This window comes from Babylonia areolata, chromosome 9, assembly GCF_041734735.1.
Source record: "Babylonia areolata isolate BAREFJ2019XMU chromosome 9, ASM4173473v1, whole genome shotgun sequence".
In the NCBI taxonomy this organism is placed as follows: Eukaryota; Metazoa; Mollusca; class Gastropoda; order Neogastropoda; family Buccinidae; genus Babylonia; species Babylonia areolata.
Window position 1 is genome coordinate 22,328,614 of NC_134884.1, and position 10,000 is coordinate 22,338,613.

Consider the following 10,000-nt stretch of genomic DNA (forward strand, 5'->3'; position numbering starts at 1 on the left):
TCATAATCATCATCTTCTTCTCCTTGAACGAGTAGGCTTTTGCATGTATGACCGTTTTGTTTTGTTTTGTTTTGTTTTAACCACGCCATGTAGGTACTTCTTCTTCTTCTTCCTCGTTCGCCTCCCGTTAGATGAGCAGCCTGGTGTCCTCGATGAAGGCTGCCGTCCGTCGCAGCTCCTCCAGGGTGCCGTACAGCTTGGCTTCCACTGCTGTTGGTAGTCATACTCCGTTTTGTTTTTCGAAAGGGGCCGGGGAGGGTGCGGGGGGCGGAAGGGGGCGTGGGGGTGGGGTGATGGTGGTGCGGGGGGATGGGTGCGGGGATGCATGCCTTGTATGTTCTTGTTTCCATAACCCACCAAACGCTGACAGGGATTACGGGGGCGTCTTTAACGTGCGTATTTGATCTTCTGCATACGTATGCACACGAAGGGAGTATACAGGCACTAGCAGGTCTACAAATCTGTTGACCTTGGAGATCGGAAAAATCTCCACCCTTTACCAACCAGGCGCCGTGACCGGGGACTCGAATATCAAAAAAGGTAATGTGGTGTTTCGTTCATTAATCAAAAGACCATCTACATAAAAAAAAGACTCGTATATAATCTACAATGCACTGCGATAGATATGTTAGAGATAATTAAAAAGAAGATAAATCACTAGTTTCAGTTTTAGTTTCAGTAGCTCAAGGAGGCGTTACTGCGTTCGGACAAATCCATATACGCTACACCACATCTGCCAAGCAGATGCCTGACCAGCAGCGTAACCCAACGCGCTTAGTCAGGCCTTGAGAAAAAAAATCACTAATTCAGTTTCAGTTTCAGTAGCTCAAGGAGGCGTTACTGCGTTCGGACAAATCCATATACGCTACACCACATCTGCCAAGCAGATGCCTGACCAGCAGCGTAACCCAACGCGCTTAGTCAGGCCTTGAGGAAAAAAAAAATCACTAAAAAGAAAGCAACTTACAACAACAGCCGAAAACAAAATCAATTCAGCAAAAGAAAACAAAATAATGGTCATGCCAAAGTGAAGAGTGCTGAACAGAATACTAAAAATTGCAAACACCACCACCAACGACTACGACAATAACAATTCAACGATAAGAAGAAACATACAATCAAACAAAAAATAAAAAATAAAAAAAAAGACACCTGCAACAACGAAAGACTGAAATACTGAACCAACAGTGTTAAGTAAAAAATGGAACCCGGACAATATTCGGGCTCAAGAAGACACTTCTCACTTTAAAATAAAGTGTAATGTGATGCTCTCTGAAAGATTAAAACTCAAGACACACAAATGGGAGAAAGGAACACAGGCAAAGAAAAAAATATATTTACTTTTTTATTTTTGTCTCGGGCAGGGGCGGGGTGGTGGGGGAACTTAAAAAGAGTGTTGAATTACAAGTGACCAGATAATAAACATAACGAAGTTAAACTTTATATTACTTTAAGAGACATTGATGGAGGAACAACAACAACGACGACAACAACAACAACAACAACAACAACACACACACACACACACACACACACACACACACACACACACACAAACACATATATATATATATATATATATATATATATACAGGGAGAGAGAGAGAGAGAGAGAGAGAGAGGGAGAGAGAGAGAGAGAGATAGAGAGAGAGAGGGAGAGAGAGAGATCCATTTGTTTTCTAGGAAAGCAAGTCACCAAGTTTTAAGTGAGTGACCACTGTACACACACACAAACACACACGCACACACACACACACACACACACACACACACACACACACACACACACACACACACACACACACACACACACACACACACACACACACACACACACACACACACACACACACACAAGAAAAGAAGAAGAAGCAGAAAAAAAAACCAACATATGCTTTTTATCAGTGTCAGGGAAAATAACAGACAGGCTGTCTGACGCTAGGCTGTCTAATGCAGTGGGATATCAGGCCACATAAATTCCAGGGAGCACTCATCCCACTCTTTTGTTTTTCTTGACAACTTTAATCCCCCAACGTCCTCGCTACAGGACATTACGTCAGACTATGTGGCTTTTCTGTGACTTAAGAGGTGGTTCTATGTGGCTGGGAATTTTTTTTTGTTTTGTTTTTGTTTTCTTCTTCTTCTTCTAAATCTTTAGTTAGTGTCTATAAACGTGCCATCAAGCTTGTCTTAAACAAGTGTGCTTCAAAGCTCTCAACATTTTCCCGCTTAAGTCCAAATTGCTGTTCAATACAGGAATCTTTATGCTTATTTTTTTTTTTTTCACGGAAATGCTCCAGTGTATATTAGAAATATGTTCACTTTCAACGAGTTCAGGCATTTTCAGGTACAAAATTGATCTTCCTTTACCAGCAACTACGTTATATAAATCAAGTCTTTTGTACTCAGGAAGTTGGTTATGGAACAGACTTCCTCCATCTTTAAAGCTTTAATGGATTCAAAACACTATACCACGAATTTCTGATAAATAACTCAAATCTTACAACATTTTTTCCTGATATGTATTGATTTATCCTTTGTCAGATACCAAGTTTTTCTTATTCTCCATGTGCTTCTCTGTATTTGTTTCAACATTTTTTTTTTAAGCGTAAATGTACCATATGAAAATCATGTAAAAGGAACAAATATAGGAACAACCCCACCTCTCTCTCTGTCTCTGTCTCTCTCTCTCTCCGTATTGGCGCTGTTCTTTATAATGGATGTTAATACGGAAGCCCCCCCCCCCCCCACCCCCCACCCCCCCTTCCTTACCCCTGTTGTCACGGGCAGAAAGGCCTAAACAATAAACCATTCAGACTTCTCTCTCTCTCTCTCGCTCTCTCTTTCTCTCTCTCTCTCTCTCTCTCTCTCGCTTTCTCTCTCTCTCTCTCTCGCTTTCCCCCCCTCTCTCTCTCGCTCTCTCTTTCTCTCTCTCTCTCTCTCGCTTTCTCTCGTCGCTCTCCCTGCCTGCCTATTAATTTTGTCTGTCTGTCTTTATCTCTGTGTCTGTCTCTATCCATCTAGCTATGTAACTATCTCCTTTTCGTCTTCTCGTCTTTGATATGATTCTGTGTCCGTGATTTTTCTCTTGCTTGTTCACCTTTTCTTCTTCTTCTTTTTTTTTTTTTGGTCTTCTTTTATATTATTACTGTTGTCTTTTTGCTTTTATTTATTTGTTTGTTTTTTGAGGGCTGGATGAAAAAAAAAGCATGTATGCTTAATTTCGATTACCTTAAGAAAATATAAATAAATTATTCATTCATTCATTCATTTATTCATTCATTCATTGTGTATGCGCACGCAGAAGATCAAATACGCACGTTAAAGATCCTGTAATCCATGTCAGCGTTCGGTGGGTTATGGAAACAAGAATATACCCAGCATGCACACCCCCGAAAACGGAGTATGGCTGCCTACATGGCGGGGTAAATGAAAAACAAAACAAAAAAACAAACGGTCATACACGTAAAATGTTACATGTCTTTCTGAGTGTGTATGTGTGTGCGTCTGAAATCTGATTGAATGACACAGGAAACGAATGATGAGCGCCCAGTGGCAGCCGTCAGTCGGCTCTACCCATGGTAGGCAGCCTGTGGTGCAAATGTCCCCGCGTATTAAAGTGCTTAGAGCTTGGTCTCTGACCGAGGATAGGCGCTATAGAAGTATCCACATCAATCAATCAATCAATTCATTCATTCTTCTTCTTCTTAATCTCTTTGTTTGTTTTGTTTTCCCTCCTGCGTTCATGAAGTGCAACTTCCATGTTCAGTCAGTGTCCACAAGTAAGCATTTTACGTTTATAGTCGTTTCTGAAGCCCCACCCCTTATATAAAGTCTTATATATATATATATATATATATATATATATATATATATATATATATATATATATATATATATATATATATATATATAGTTATGAAAGACGAGATTAACAGTGAATAAGCTACACAAGATATATTGGATGTTAGCCCAAGCTTTCAGGCAGCTCCACGCTTTCTCTCACACATTGTGAAAGGTGTGGGATTCCGAGAGAAAGAATGGTCGCTCCACTGGGTTTGATTAATTAAAGAAAGTGTGGGATCGCGAGGAAACGTGGGCTGAAGAGAGATGACTGTTTTGTGCCTGACAATCAGAGCGTGTCTAAAGCGCGTTAAGGTGTTAGAAAACAGACACAGAGAAACAGACAGACAAAAATAGATAGATTGATAGATAAATAGATAGAAAACAGACGCAAAGAGACAAAGTCAGACAGACAGACAGACAGATAGATAGATAGATAGAAATAGATGCAAATAGACAGACAAACATAGATACAAGGACAGATAGGTAGGTAGGTAGACAGATAGATAGATAAATAAATAGATAGATAGAAAGGTGGATAGAACACGGACGCAAAAAGACAAACAAAGACACCTAGATAGATAGATAGATAGATAGATAGCCAATGATCAACTGAACTGACTGAACCTGTGTGAAACGAGTGCTTCGAAGAGAGAGAGAGAGAGAGAGAGAGAGAGAGAGAGAGAGAGAGAGAGAGAGAGAGAGACAGAGTGACAGAGAGAGAGAGAGACAGAGACAGAGACAGAGACAGAGAGAGTGACAGAGAGAGAGAGAGAGGAGAGAGAGAGAGAGAGAGAGAGAGACAGAGACAGAGACAGACAGAGACAGAGAGAGTGACACAGAGAGAGAGAGAGAGAGAGAGAGAGAGAGAGAGAGAGAACGAAAAACAAGAAGAGAGTGGTGGAGAAACTTGAAACTTTCTGTCAATTACGCTTCACAGGAACACGCAAAACAAAAAAGCAAGAAAAATACATATATTTGAAGGTGAACTGAAAATAGAACATGGCAAAAGGGTGAGGCATTGTAACGGACAGAAAATAAAACAGTGGGAGGACGACATGTTGGAGAAGAAGAAGAAGAAGAAGAAGAAGAAGAAGAAGAAGAAGAAGAAGAAGAAGAAGAAGATGATGATGATGATGATGATTATCAGAAAAAGAAGAATATGATGATGATGATGACGATGACAATGACGAAAATGATGATGAGAAGAAGAAGACGAAGAAGAAGAAAATGATGATAATGATGATGATGATGATGATGGTGGTGGTGGTGGTGGTGATGAAGAGAAGAAGAAGAAGATGATGACCATGGTGATCAGAAGAAGAAGAAGAAGAAGAAGAAGAAGATGATGATGATGATGATGATGATGATTATGACGATTATGACGATAACATTGTGTACATAACTACATGCATGTATATGAATGTGTATCGTGTGTGCGTGTGTTTATGTAAGTTTGTGCCTGCCTATGTGTGCGTATGTGTTAGGGTAGCTGTTAGATACACATGTATGTTAAAATGTATGTATGCAGCGTGTGTGTGTGTGTGTGTGTGTGTGTGTGTGTGTGTGTGTGTGTGTGTGTGTGTGTGTGTGTGTGTGTGTGTGTAGTCACATTTTGGTGTGTGTATGCAACATAGATATGATGTATTATGTTAACAAAAGCGTTTTTGTAAAGCACCTAGAGCAGATTTCTGGATAGTGTGCTATATAAGTATCCATTATTATTATTATTATTATTATTATTATTATTATTATTATTATTATTATTAACGTTAACACTGACGGTGACGCTGATCAGAAGAAGAAGATGGTGGTGATGATGATGATGACCATGATGATGATCAGAAGAAGAAGATGGTGATAATGATGATGATGATGATGATGATGATGGTGATGATGATGATGATGATAATGATGATGATGATGATGATGATGGTGATGATGATGATGAGAAGAAGAGGAAGAAGAAGAAGAAGAAGATGATGATGATGATAATGAAGATGCTGATGATGATGATGATGATGATGATGATGATGATGATGATGATGACGACGATGACGACAATGATGATCAGAAGAAGAAGAAGAAAAAGAAGATGATGATGATGATGATGATGATGATGATGATATGTGTTTGTGTGTATGTGTGGGTCCGAGCTCGCGCGCACGCGCGTGTGTATGCATGTGTGTGCGTGTGTGTGTATGCATGTGTGTGCGTGTGTGTGTTCTTCAGCCTTCTATCTCTATGTCTCTCTATTTGTCTTTCTCGTCCCTTTCTCTCTCTCCCTCTCTCTCTCTTTCTCCCTCCCTCTCTCTCCTCTCTCACTCGCTCTCTCTCATCCTCTCTCTCCCCCTCTCTCTCCCTCTCGGTTCCCCTATCTTTCTCTTTTGTTCTGCCTCTCTTGTTCTCTCTGTCTGTCTCTGTCTATATCTACACGTTCTGTTTTGCTGTCTCTGTCTATATCTTCACGCTCTGTTTCTCTGTTTTTGTCCATATCTCCACGCTCTGTTCCGCTGTCTCTGTCTATAATTATCTCCACGCTCTGTTTCGCTGTCTCTGTCTATATCTCCACGCTCTGTTTCGCTGTCTCTGTCTATATATCCACGCTCTGTTCCGCTGTCTCTGTCTATAATTATCTCCACGCTCTGTTTCGCTGTCTGTCTATATCTTCACGCTCTGTTTCGCTGTCTCTGTCTATATCTCCACGCTCTGTTTCGCTGTCTGTCTATATCTCCACTCTCTGTTTCGCTGTCTCTGTCTATATCTCCACTCTCTGTTTCGCTGTCTCTGTCTATATCTTCACGCTCTATTCCGCTGTCTCTGTCTATATCTCCACGCTCTGTTTCGCTGTCTCTGTCTATATCTCCACGCTCTGTTTCGCTGTCTCTGTCTATATCTCCACTCTCTGTTTCGCTGTCTCTGTCTATATCTCCACGCTATGTTTCGCTGTCTCTGTCTATATCTCCACGCTCTGTTTCGCTGTCTATGTCTATATCTCCACTCTCTGTTTCGCTGTCTATGTCTATATCTCCACTCTCTGTTTCGCTGTCTCTGTCTATATCTCCACTCTCTGTTCCGCTGTCTCTGTCTATATCTCTACGCTCTGTTTCTATGTCTCTGTCTATATCTCCACGCTCTGTTCCGCTGTCTCTGTCTATATCTCCACTCTCTGTTTCGCTGTCTCTGTCTATATCTCCACGCTCTGTTTCGCTGTCTCTGTCTATATCTCCACGCTCTGTTTCGCTGTCTCTGTCTATATCTCCACTCTCTGTTTCGCTGTCTCTGTCTATATCTCCACGCTCTGTTTCGCTGTCTCTGTCTATATCTCCACGCTCTGTTTCCCTGTCTCTGTCTATATCTCCACGCTCTGTTTCTATGTCTCTGTATACATCTTATTTTCAACCTTTTGTGTTTTTTATGTATTACATGCAAGCTGTTGATTGGATGTTATTGCCTGCCACATCAGCGTCAGGTTTCTCATCACTGTTGTATATGTACAGTGATATAACTATATTTCTCTGCTATGTTTATATATTTTCATTTCAGTCGTGCCTCTTTCCTGTATTCTGTGTGGTGATTAATTTGACAGTCTTAATAATCCCTTTACTTTTTGATTTTTTTTCCTTTTTTTGTTCAATATTTGCTATTGTACTACAATATGATTTGTAATGTACTACAATATGATTTGATACCTAATTATGTTTATGTATACGTATGCATACATATCTGTATGTACATGTAGACATATGCATGCATGTGGGTATATGTGCAAATATGTATATGCATAAGGGTGTGTGTGTTTGGGGATGAGTGTGTGCATATGTGTGTGATTGGGTGGGTGTGAGTGTGTGACAGTGTTCCCTTCATTATATTTTTTGTGATGATGATGGTCCGTTGATTAGTATTATAATTAGTAGTAGTAGTAGTAGTAGTAGTAGTAGTAGTAGTAGTAGTAGTAGTAGTAGTAGTAGTAGTAGTAGTAGTAGTAGTGGTAGTGGTAGTATTTACTATTGTTATTATTGTTGTGTCTTATCGTTACTGTTTTTGTTGTCACAAGGACAGATTGGAAGACTAGGCAATGCCTAAAATCTTTATCCTTGAGTAATAAAGTTTTTGAATCTTGAATCTTGAATCTCTATCTTCACGCTCTGTTTCGCTGTCTTTGTCTATATCTCCACGCTCTGTTTCGCTGTCTCTGTCTATATCTCCACTCTCTGTTTCGCTGTCTCTGTCTATATCTCCACTCTGTTTCGCTGTCTCTGACTGTATCTCCATGCTCTGTTTCGCTGTCTCTGTCTATATCTCCACGCTCTGTTTCGCTGTCTCTGTCTATATCTTCACGCTATGTTTATGTCTGTATCTCCACGCTCTGTTTCGCTGTCTGTCTATATCTCCACGCCCTGTTTCGCTGTCTCTGTCTATATCTCCACTCTCTGTTTCGCTGTTTTTGTCTATATCACCACGCTCTGTTTCGCTGTCTCTGTCTATATCTCCACTCTCTGTTTCGCTGTCTCTGTCTATATCTCCACGCTCTGTTTCGCTGTCTCTGTTTATATCTCCACGCTCTGTTTCGCTGTCTCTGTCTATATCTCCACACTCTGTTTCGCTGTTTCTGTCTATATCTCCACGCTCTGTTCCGCTGTCTCTGTCTATATCTCCACGCTCTGTTTCGCTGTCTCTGTTTATGTCTTCACCCTCTGTTTCGCTGTCTCTGTCTATATCTCCACGCCCTGTTTCGCTGTCTCTGTCTATATCTGTCTATATCTCCACTCTCTGCTTTGCTGTCTCTGTCTATATCTCCACGCCCTGTTTTGTTGTCTCTGTCTATATATGTCTGTATCTCCACGCTCTGTTTCGCTGTCTCTGTCTATATTTCCACGCTCTCTTTCGCTGTCTCTGTCTATATCTCCACGCCCTGTTTCGCTGTCTCTGTCTATATCTGTCTATATCTCCACGCTCTGTTTCGCTGTCTCTGTCTATATCTCCACGCTCTGTTCCGCTGTCTCTGTCTATATCTCCACGCTCTGTTCCGCTGTCTCTGTCTATATCTCTACGCTCTGTTTCGCTGTCTCTGTCTATATCTCCACGCTCTGTTTCGCTGTCTCTGTCTATATCTCCACGCTCTGTTTCGCTGTCTCTGTCTATATCTTCACGTTCTGTTTCGCTGTCTCTGTCTATATCTCCACGCTCTGTTTCGCTGTCTCTGTCTATATCTCCACGCTCTGTTTCGCTGTCTCTGTCTATATCTCCACGCCCTGTTTCACTGTCTCTGTCTATATCTCCACGCTCTGTTTCGCTGTCTCTGTCTATATCTCCACGATCTGTTTCGCTTTCTCTGTCTATATCTCCACGCTCTGTTTCTATGTCTCTGTCTATATTTCCACGCTCTGTTTCCCTGTCTCTGTCTATATCTCCACGCTCTGTTTCTATGTCTCTGTCTATATCTCCACGCTCTGTTTCGCTGTCTCTGTCTACATCTCCACGCTCTGTTTCGCTGTCTCTGTCTGTATCTTCACGCTCTGTTTCTATGTCTCTGTCTATATCTCCACTCTCTGTTTCGCTGTCTCTGTCTATATCTCTACGCTCTGTTTCGCTGTCTCTGTCTATATCTTCACGCCCTGTTTCGCTATTTTTGTCTATATCTTCACGCTCTGTTTCGCTGTCTCTGTCTATATCTCCACGCTCTGTTTCGCTGTCTCTGTCTATATCTCCACGCTCTGTTTCGCTGTCTCTGTCTATATCTCCACGCCCTGTTTCGCTGTCTCTGTCTATATCTCCACGCTCTGTTTCGCTGTCTCTGTCTATATCTCCACGATCTGTTTCGCTGTCTCTGTCTATATCTCCACGCTCTGTTTCTATGTCTCTGTCTATATTTCCACGCTCTGTTTCCCTGTCTCTGTCTATATCTCCACGCTCTGTTTCTATGTCTCTGTCTATATCTCCACGCTCTGTTTCGCTGTCTCTGTCTACATCTCTACGCTCTGTTTCGCTGTCTCTGTCTATATCTCCACGCTCTGTTTCGCTGTCTCTGTCTATATCTCCACGCTCTGTTTCGCTGTCTCTGTCTATATCTTCACGCTCTGTTTCGCTGTCTCTGTCTATATCTCCACGCTCTGTTTCGCTGTCTCTGTCTATATCTCCACGCTCTGTTTCGCTG